At 47.2% G+C, this 10,382-nt stretch overlaps 1 long non-coding RNA gene across 6 annotated transcripts; it reads right to left on the bottom strand.

Moving 5' to 3' along the window:
- Positions 1-555: 555 nt before the first annotated feature.
- On the bottom strand, positions 556-6,861 carry LOC132329062 (uncharacterized). Of its 6 annotated transcripts, none has more exons than XR_009486948.1 (3): positions 6,272-6,861; positions 3,168-5,390; positions 556-2,659 (listed from the first exon to the last, which is right to left on the bottom strand). It is a non-coding gene; the product is annotated as an uncharacterized LOC132329062 (long non-coding RNA). The 6 variants fall into 6 exon arrangements; XR_009486947.1 differs by having other exon boundaries at positions 556-3,310; positions 5,293-5,390; XR_009486949.1 differs by having other exon boundaries at positions 556-5,390; positions 6,272-6,415; positions 6,507-6,861.
- Positions 6,862-10,382: the final 3,521 nt, after the last annotated feature.

The raw sequence follows: 10,382 nt of genomic DNA, 5'->3' as shown, positions 1-10,382 counted from the left end.
AAGTACTGCTGCACTTGAGCGTGGCAATCTTTTTTAGCATCTTCTGATAAAGTTTCTAGCAAACATGATTTATATTTGTTTCTGGCCTGATGTAGCATAGAATCAATTTTCTACACAGAATAATGTGCCCAGCACTATTTGAGATTGTTCTCTTAGTATGTAATTGTTCAGGTAACACTCATGAAAAGCGTTGCCTTGATATAAAGTCCATGGAAGCAGAAGAGTTTTGTTTGATCAACGATTCACAGTGTCAGAAAAAGCAGAGCTGACTTTCCTTCTCTGTTGTCAATGCAGTCCCCAGAGGGCCTGGGAGGCAGCCAGGGCGAAGGGGAATTTTGTTTCCATGACTCATCCATTCCTGGGCTGCAGCGGAGACAGCCAGCAAGTGGTCAATCAGGGGCAATTGTCATGGGGAGTAGATGATGTGGATGCTCAGACCATCAGCATATTTCACAAGAGCCATTCAAAAGCGCTTCCTCCTCAGGAGTGGGACCAGAAGCTGTCTGTAAACCTGAAAAATCCCACCCGTGTTTCTTACCAAACACCGACCTCAACAACCTTCCACTGTGTCATTTATTTAAGAGTGAGTTTTTACAGTATTTTTAGCAAGGATGAGAGTAAATCAACTGAAGCACCGAGTAATGTAGCAGAGCCGGGTGAGAGCCCGGGGTGTACACATCAGGCAGAAAAAAGCAAGTGTGCTTCAGAATAGGAATATTTTAGAAAGCATTGTAGGAGAAGAAATTTTAAAATTATTCCATTTTCTAATCATGTCTTTCTGTAAGTCTTCCCCCTATGGCACACTGTGTTCTCAGTGCTCCTTAAAGTTCATCAAGACAAAGAAATACGTTCAACAAAACAGACAATAGCACTATGCCTCAAAAACCACTACAAGTTCTCCACACTTGTTCGGGGAGGCTTCCAGCAGTCCCACAACACAGCTGGATTTATCTAATGCTCTATCCTAAAAGGCAAGTCTTATTTCCACCAGACGTCTTTGCAGCCCATCCCTTGAGCCAAGCCTTCCTGAGACAATGAAATAAAAATCATCTGTATTTTCCTTTTGCCGGGTGGTTTTCGGTCCTTCACACGTCGCCGATGGAGCTGATGCTCATAACGCGGCCGGCGGTTCCTCATCCTGCGCCCGGCGCTGCCGGGGCGGGCAGCTGTGATGGCAGCTGTGATGGCAGGGGAGGGAGCCAGCAGCGACTTTGCACATGTCCTGGAAGACAAGGTCTCTTCGGCAAAGCAGCGCCCCAAATCCATGAGACAGGTGCGGGGACCTCTCAAAACCCTCCAGCGGCCGGAGCCCTCCGTGCCCCGGGTGACAGCAGGCAGTAAGGCCCACCGAGCCTGCATGGCCCGGGGCTGGTGGCTGCTGGGCTCCGTGGGGGCTGTAAATGGACACTTAGCATCCGTCTGCTGGATGGCCCTACTTCTGTTGCTATGCATGCATTCAGCATTTAAATCTGGCTTGATTTCCCTCTGAAAGCTTGCATTGCAACTAAAAAACAAACCAACCAAAACCCAAACATTAAAAGCAGGGGGTGTTTTTAAGAACAGTTTTGGAGCACGGGCGAACCTGAAGGAGTAGGATCACTCGTGCTAGGTTCTGTACAAATACAAAGGCAGTTCTTGAATGAATATGGTCCCATATGATCTCCTTTTGTCCAAGGCATAAGGAAGCAGCTCCAGATGACTGGTAATCTTTTTCCATGCTGCTATCCAGGTCTGAAATAACTGGGGTGTGGTAAATCTATGCTGACGTAAATGAGAGAAGGTGTTTTGAAGAACCCAGGACAGGGAGAACAAATTAAAACCAGAGAAGTTTGCTGAATGTTACACAAGAAAAGCCTACTCTCTTTTCTGTTTCTTATTTTTGTGACTGTAGAGATTCTCATTGTAAATTATAGAAAGGAAGCCAGAAGGCCAGAGTCAGTATGCCTTGCCTCGGTGAATCAGTAGTAACCAAACAAGAAGACAGGCAATGAACCAGCCATGATGAAGTTTAGTATCTGGAGATTCAGAGCTCCACCTGGATCAACAGCTACAGGATGAACTTAGACCTCACAGCCACACACAACTGAATTTGGGTCAGCTGGGAGTGGGACTCCGTACCAAATCACCAGTGGTACCGTCCTCAAGGCAGTGACAATGTCTTGGTTTGACCCTCCCCCCCCCCCCCCCCTCAGAAAGCTGTGGAGCAGACTTGTGGTACTTGATGATGACAAAAACCTCCTTTACTTGCTGCATTCATTTGCTAAATAGCATGACAGCCTGTCAGGAGCATTCAGAAACATTGTTTGGGCTCGATTTTTATACTCCTTTTCCTCTAGCAAAGTACCTGCAAGTTTAGTACAAACAGATGAACGAAGTCAAGCACAGCTTGCAGCCCAGCTGCATACTTCAGACTTGAGCTGCTGAGGTTTTGGATGATGTCGGTGTGGTCTGCCGAGGGCTGCTGCTGTCATCAGATAGTGGGGCTGATAAGGCACATGTTATGGTGAGGCGTGCTGCTGGCTTTAATCACAGTATCGTGCATGCAGTAGGAAAGAAAGCGGCGTATTTCCTGGTACAGTACCTTGATAAGGCTCTCACTGCTTCATAGGTATTTCCACCACACTGTCCTCTGCTCAGCACACTACAGATTGCTGACAATCTGAAAGTACAAACAGTGCTAGGGTGCAAAAACCCAGTTCCTCCATCAAAAACATGTTTATTTGGGACTCTTTGTTTCTTTTCCCAATCTCAATTTCACTCTTTTCTTTTTCATTTTTTTTCTTTTCTTTTTTTTTTTTTTTTTATTTTATGTAATCTTTTACAAAGCAGGACCCAAAAGAGCTGTTTAGTGCTGGACAAAATACAGTCAGTTTCTAGAGCAGGTTTTTCCCTGTCCCTCATTCCCCGCTGCATTTGGGAATCACATGAAATCTAGCACAGCCTGTTAGTGAGAGGCTCTTGGCTGGATTTGCAGGCTCTAGCCCCCACCAGCACTTTTTCCACACTGCTCAGATGCTTACTGCTGAATTGCAGTTTCTTCCTCTCTTCCTGGCTTACTTCATATTGAACATTATGATTTGTTTTACTAGCAGACCAAATGATAGCAGTTCAAGGACCAATTGTGTGTGTCAGAGAGCACTGAAAAGGAGTTGGTACATTGCCTTTACCTGGAGCTGGACTGGATTTTACTTTTTTAGCATTCATGTTTCTTGTCCACTTCTTGTGTTATACTTAGGTGAAGCAGAGGAGCAGGCTGGACCTCGGATCAATTTTCATTGCCACCTGTGGGGAAGTCATGGCAGTCCCAGTCCTACCAGGGGCAGCACAAAGAAAGATGTACAAAAGTTGAGGAAATCCACATTTCTGCCAGCTCTGGCCTTTTCACAGTTAATCTATATGTACCAGAAAATTGGGCATAATGTATTATTTTGAAATTCTAATTAGATAAATTGTCATCTTGGACCTCACTATCTACCAGTTTTTAAATGAAGCAAGAGACACATCACTACCTAAACTTGCTGACAGAAATAAAGTGCAGATACCATTGCCAGAACAATGCCTGCCTGATATTGCTGGTTGTCCAGCTCATCTGCTCCTTATGGGTATTTAGATTCATAGTTTCTGTTTCAGCAACTAAAATAAGATTTTATTGGTTTGGGGTTTGATTTGGACACACTAGGCACCTGGTCTATCCTCTTTCCTTACGATACCACAATTGGAAACCAGATTCTCGTTGCTGAAATCCTAACACAGGTCAAGAGTGATGCCTAAAACCAGCCAGCCCGCCCCTTCAGCTTCCAGATGAGGCAGATGTTAAGAGAAGATATTTTACTTGCAGTATATCCAGAGGTGATCCAAAATCCCTCAGTGAGGATCATCACTGCTTTGTCAAGGAGCCTCCTCTCCAGGGCAGAACTTGATTCTAAAATGTTGGTGATGTGGTGGCCACTGGTGAGGGATGGTGGATGATTTGGTTGATTTAAATACCTTGGCAGAGTTGTTGAGAAGGGTGAAGCAGTGCATGGTGAAAGGCTTGCTGTACTTTTCTACAGTGACCAGCACTGGGCAAGGCAGCTGCTGATACAATGGGGAGGTGACCATTTGTGATGAACAAGGAGAGGTTGTTTCTTTTCCCAGTGCACGTTTGCCTCTTGGAAATGAGCTGATCTGGGAGGCCACAGGACCAAACTCTACAGCTGAAGTTTCTTGAAGCCAGATAATTTTATGACAGCTGTTAAGCACTGTAATTTACTTAAACCAAGATAATGGTAAATGGAAACAAATCAACTCCGTGTTTCAAAGCTGATGTTCCCTGGGGATAGGGAATAATGTCTCTCCTTCAGGGAGGAAAACCAAAGGGCAGGAGTGCACTGGTGGGGGGCCCCAGGCTGCTCCAGCCTGACAGTGGGGTGACAGCCCAGGCACCCCGGGCGCTGTGAAGCACAGTGCTAATATCAGTGCTAGTTACTAGATATTAGGTATGCACACTTACTCATACATGCAACCCACTGGGGACAAACTCTGCATAATCAGGCACCCACCACTGCCAGGCTGTGTGAGGGGAGCCAGGTCACCCCACAGTAATGAGGTAGGGCCCTGGCTGGCAGCACAATGCTGTGACAGGAGGTGGAACTCTGATTCCCATTGTATCTCTAGCAGAACCAGTACAATTTGACATGGTGCTTTTCTCCTAACTTCATCCCACATCAGGCCAGGAAGGTTAAATTTACCACCTCAAGAACCAAAGGCAGGACAGCATCACCAAGCACTGAGCCAGGCTGAAAATGAAAGTCCAGGGTGGGTCTAGGACAGCCTATATTTCTAGCAGGCGTGCAAAGAGAAGCATGGAAAGGTTTTGAAGATCTCATTCCCTGGGAACAGGCTGGAGAAGAGAACAGCTGGCAGGAAAGCTGAAAGGTAAAACCACACGCACCATTTTGCAGGACTTTGGAAGTTGGGCTGCAGTCTTGTTAAGCAAAGGCAACAAGACAAAAAGTTAGCGGCCACAAACCTCTGTAGGAGACATACAGGTTCAGTATAGGTCACATACAGAGAGGTTAAAATTGCCTGAGCCTTGGAACTCCCTGACAAGGGAATGCTGTGCACACCTCGGGCAACTCCCTCTGCCTGAGAGGTGGTGTGAGAATAGGGAGTTCAGTCCTGTCACAGTTAACAGAGAAGATCTGAACGATTCACTAGAAGTTCCTGCCAATCTGGATGACACACTGATAACCCCACAGGCCAGACCATGCACCACTGGCCTCCCCCAGCTGTCTGCTCTCAATTTCTTACCAACTGCTTGCTTTTGAAACAAACTTTTGCATGTTTTCAGAACATCTCCGGTTCTGTTTTCATCCACACTGGGAGTGTTTTTCGGGCCAGAAGAATTGCTGGAAGAAAGAAAATATACTGGTCAGCAAGTTCAGTCAATGAATCCAAAGCCCACATTACCTAAACCTAAGAGGAAAATTATTTTCTGCAGCTCTTCTAGCTCTTTTGGCTGGACACCCTGAAGAGAGGGTAAATTAGCTTTGTTCTCAGCTTTTCAATCTCATTATAAGTTTGTAAGTATAATAAGGGGGGGAAATGGGGTTATTTGTAAACACAGCACAGGTTATCTGAAACTCAGGGAAAATAAACAGGGTGCCTCTTTGCACATTTTCACTGCCATCCTTTTTCCAAGCAGAAGTGCACTTTTTATGCTCTGCTGTGGGCCTTTAACAAAAGCTATTTTAACAAAAGCTCTCCTCATATCTTGTGACTGTAACTTCTCAGTAAACTAGAACTTTGCTAGTGCTCTAAAGCCCTAGCAGCATATCCAGAGCTGTGAAACACAGTATATTCCATCCACATAGCTGTAATCAGGGTAAATCACCAAGGTTCCCACCTAAGACTGCTCAAGAAATCTCTTTATAGGAAACACAGCAAGAGCTTTAAGAGCTTCATTGGCGTTTGTTCCATATTGCTTAATGTCTCCTTAGGGGCCGTGGCTACTATCCCAAACAACATTTCTATGGCTTGCGTGGCTACATCCTTTTCCTGTGAATCAACGTTGGCATCTCCTCATCCAGAGTATTCAGGAGAAATATTTGCTGTTGCCTGGAGACTATGACAGGAGAAAAAGTATCAGGAGTCCTGAATTATTTTTGCAGCTCTTTCTGCGATACTGTGCCACTGCCAAATAATCTCCTTTACCGGGCAGTTGTATCTCTAACAGGGTTTTAAAACCGGTGAAATAGGTACAGATATATTTGCCAAGTGCCCAAAATACCTGTAAAGTCCTCCCAGGCCCACATGCAAAAGGCATCACGTAGAAATTACAAAATACATCTGCCTAGGCCGAGAAGACTCCATCCATCTTTGTCAATATCGTCATTGCTGGTGCTTTCTGTCCCCGCTGGGAGGGAGATAAACCCTGCAGGAGAGCCAGGCTGCATGGAGAGCCCCTGCCCGGCTCGTTTGCTGAGCAGTCTGCCAGCACCGGAGGGACTGCAAACGTGGCATACCTGCAGAGGCCGTGCCTCCACCCGGCTGCTGCGCTGGGACTTTCAATACACACAGGAATGCTGCTGAACGCCGAAATGTTTCCACCAACTCCAGTTGTTAAAACTTTTCACATCCCACCGGCAACCGCTCGCATATGTGGGGGATGAGAAAACTTCCTTCCACCCAGAGGTGCAAGAAAACCCTGGAGCTGGCAGTCACGTGCTCCACAACAGCCTTACAACCCCCGGGATCCTGGATGGAAAAATTTCACTTCCATGTGTTGACTGAGTTAATGTGGTGGGGATAGTGGGCGGACATAAAACGAAACTATGAAAAGAGATTAATTTGCAGCTGGAGCCCAGGCAGGGTGAATTCCAGTCCTCTGTTTGCTCAGAAAACGGCAGCTATTACCAAAACCCAGTCCAAAAGAAGAGGTTAGGGCAGTGGTAATAAAAAAAAAAAAGAAATTAAAACCGGGGCGGGGGGGGGGGGGGGGAGCAGCAAAAGTGAAACAAAGCCTCTCTGGAAATTAACATGTGGAATTCAAAACATTTGCAGTATAATAAACCCAGGCGAGCCCATAAAGCTGCACTGGCCAAAAGGAGCTCTGTTCTGCCTACGAGGAAACCCGAAGCGGCGTCACGGCTGGCAGCAGCCGCCCCGCAGCCCCGCTTCCTCCCGCCGCACTGCTGAGCTCGCCGCTGCTGCTGCCGCTGCCCTCGGCGATGTTTAACGCCGCGTCTGTTTCCACTCCAACCCCTTCAGTTTGGAGGAGGAGGATATAAATCAGCTGCGGAGCTGCCCACAGGGCTTAGTCACAGCAGGTATTGGTTTAGGGTATCTTAGAGGAACTTTTTTTTTTTCTTCCCTGTAAGTATTCTAGGGAATAAGCATCGGCTTTGTGAGGAAAAGGCGTTGCTGAATGGGCCAAAGAGTCTCTAAACAAAGGACATTTTACATCACCAGGCAGAATCATCTTCTAACATTCTGGACTGGGCTCAGCCTCGAGGGGAAGAGCTGTTCTGTGAATTCCCAGCAGACTCTTGAAGTGTCCCCACCAAGCCAGTCTCACCATCTGTCCCAGTGTTCCCAGCCCAAGAGACCCTCTACAACTCCTTCACCCCTTCCTCCCACCTAACACCTTCATAACACTGGTTTTGCTGCTTTCTTCCCGTTTGTGGCTGGTTCACACCCCTCAAACTGCTTCTGCTATGAGCTCCTCCTGACCCCTCTTCTATGGGGCCCAGGTAAGAAAGGCACCGTTCTTCACTCTTAAATTTTTTTGCCTATTTTCACTTCACTGACCACACTTTCGCTTGTTGCTGGAGCTTGTGGTCACTCAGCACACCACCCCTCTGCAGCAGAACTGCCTCATCAGCCCCACTGCGTGGCACCAGACCTCACACCTTCATGTTTGCCTGTTGTAATGTAGGGCATGAGGAGCCTCCCTGAAGCACAAGTCTCTCTCTCTTCCTCCCAGGCAGTGTTTTTGTGTCAGTGCTGCCCCTGGGCATGTCTTCAGCCTCCAGCCCCCACAACACCCCCAGCACTGAAGTCAGGAGCCTCTTTGTTCACACACTGACCACAACACCTTCTCCCAAAGCCTCCTTCTCCAGACTCAAGCACATGCTAGCTTTCCCCAACACAGACCACACAAATTGCAGCAATTAGCAGTGTAAAGGGCATGCTGTGGTTTTTGCCTGTATTACTGCATCTTAATAGTCATTCATATCCTCGGGCATGGTCATCAGATAGTATCCAGCAGGCTACATCATCCAGACCTTCCCCTCAATTTGGTGCTCTGGAGCCCCACTGGACAGACCCGGATTATTGGCCTTTGTGCACTCGAACACAAGCAGTCTCCAGACTCCAGACAGCATGGCTTCTTTCTCACCCATGCTATCCCCACACTGTGTGGGCTCAATCTCTGGCTCTTGATCTCCAATGGTGACCCCATCCTTTCCTGCCCCACTGCTGTGTCCCCTCTGCTGTGCAAAGGCCTGGCAGAGCCCATTCTTCCTGAGGCGATTTGCAGCAGCAGCCCAAAGTCCCATCTACAGACCACTGAACTTACTGCATGGGACCCATATGGACCGAAAATTTGAGTCAGCTGGTAACTGTCCTCCAAGAGTATTTCTTCCCCAAATTCTTTCCCTCTCTGCCTCCCAATTTCATCACAATACTGATGAGACAAACTCTGTCAGAACCAGGAACTTGGAAAATTTCAGGGCTCCTTTTAAATTGTATTTTTCATCTCTTGCGATCTGGCACACCAATATCTATATACAAGATACTAAACAAAAGCTGGCCAAAACCAGACAGTTAAGTTCCCAACTGCCTTTAAAAACTAAATCATCAGCAACAACAAAGAACCCCTATTTGACTTTTCATCTCTCTCCTTTGACATTCAGGAAATTAGATGGCCTCTTCTTCTACATGCAGAACTGAAGGTGTTTTGGCACAAAAGCCACAGCTAGTCCATAGCAAAGCAGTGAGCAGTCAATAGTGTCTCTGGGACACATACAGCTGTTGCAGGAATTAGGGAGGGGGGAGGCAGGTACCAGGGTGGGATCTGAGCCACCTGGAGCTCTGCAGATCAAAGTCATCACATTATTCCATACCAAGAGGCAACTGGCACAGCCAGCCATACACAATGGCTCTAATTTCCAAGACATATTCCAGGAGGATGGATAAGCACTAGACACACTTGACTTCAAAGCCAAAAACCAGCAAATGCTTGTAGCCCAGAGGCATGGAACAAGTCCCTTCCACAGCAAGCGCCCATGACTACCACAAAATGTATGCACAGAGAAGCACGAGCCCCCATAGGTGTCCCCCTGCCCCACAGTAAGAACTGTAAGCACAACCTGTGCAGTGCACAGAGGCACACTTTGCCATGGCACCTCATGGGCATCCTGTTCTTGTGGGTGCTTCTCTCTGCCTTGCCACAGCAGGCACACCAGGACTACTGCTCCCATGCACAGGCCCAGCCCTACTTTATGGCCACTCTGAAAGTCCCATGCACTAAATCAATAAGCCAGAGTAAAGGAGTGCTCAGGTCAGAGGAATGCGTGTCTCAGAAGTATCAGAAGTCAGAATAGGCCATTTATACTTTTCTGAGCCTTGCCGAGGCTATTACCAGCCATGGTAGGTTCACCTAAACAACAGCTAGGTGAACTTGCTAACCCTGTGAGGAAGAGCATGAACAATGCTTCCATGGTAAATACAAGGAAGGAGAGACACTCTCCAGAGTGTCTGCTGCCACACACCAAAGCTGCAATGAATCCTAATGGTATCAGATCAGGTAAGTCCTTTCACTGCTGAAGGCTCTTGCATCCTGTTCTGGTCTTCTCTATCCCCTGCATGAACTAGCTCAAGGTTAGTTTCAAAAAGCAAAACAGAGTGACCAAGCATGTATCATTAATAAACTCACAGAAGAAAAATGGTGCTGGTTTCCCGGAATCAGTGCACTTGAAGGGCAAGGGAAGTACCCAAGTACCATGGGCAAAGATCTACTTTTAGCACAGCTTCCTGGTTGTTTGTCATACCAATAGCATTGTGCAACTGATACAGCTATTTTTTTTATCAATTATTAACTGGTCAAAGACTTTGTTTGAAGAGCTGCACTGAAAGTCCAGAAAGGAAGAAAGCAGTTTCAAGCTCCATGAGTGTGCCCTGCAATAGACTTGGGATCTCCTCCAGATCAGATACTCTCAACAGCTGCGGAGGCACACCTGGGCACTTGCTGCAACTGGGCACAAGCTTCCCAGGCAGAACCCATCCCTCACATGGGGCTCATTGCCTTTATGCCCAGAAGCAAGGCTGTAGTCAAAGGTACTGCTGAAGGCCAGCAGTGTTGAAGCTGTGCCTGAGGCTCTTCTCTCAGGGATCAGCAT

Source organism: Haemorhous mexicanus, chromosome 6 (genome assembly GCF_027477595.1).
Source record: "Haemorhous mexicanus isolate bHaeMex1 chromosome 6, bHaeMex1.pri, whole genome shotgun sequence".
NCBI lineage: Eukaryota > Metazoa > Chordata > Aves > Passeriformes > Fringillidae > Haemorhous > Haemorhous mexicanus.
The sequence above is the reverse complement of the archived record's forward strand: the minus strand, read 5'-3'. Positions and strand labels throughout refer to the sequence as shown.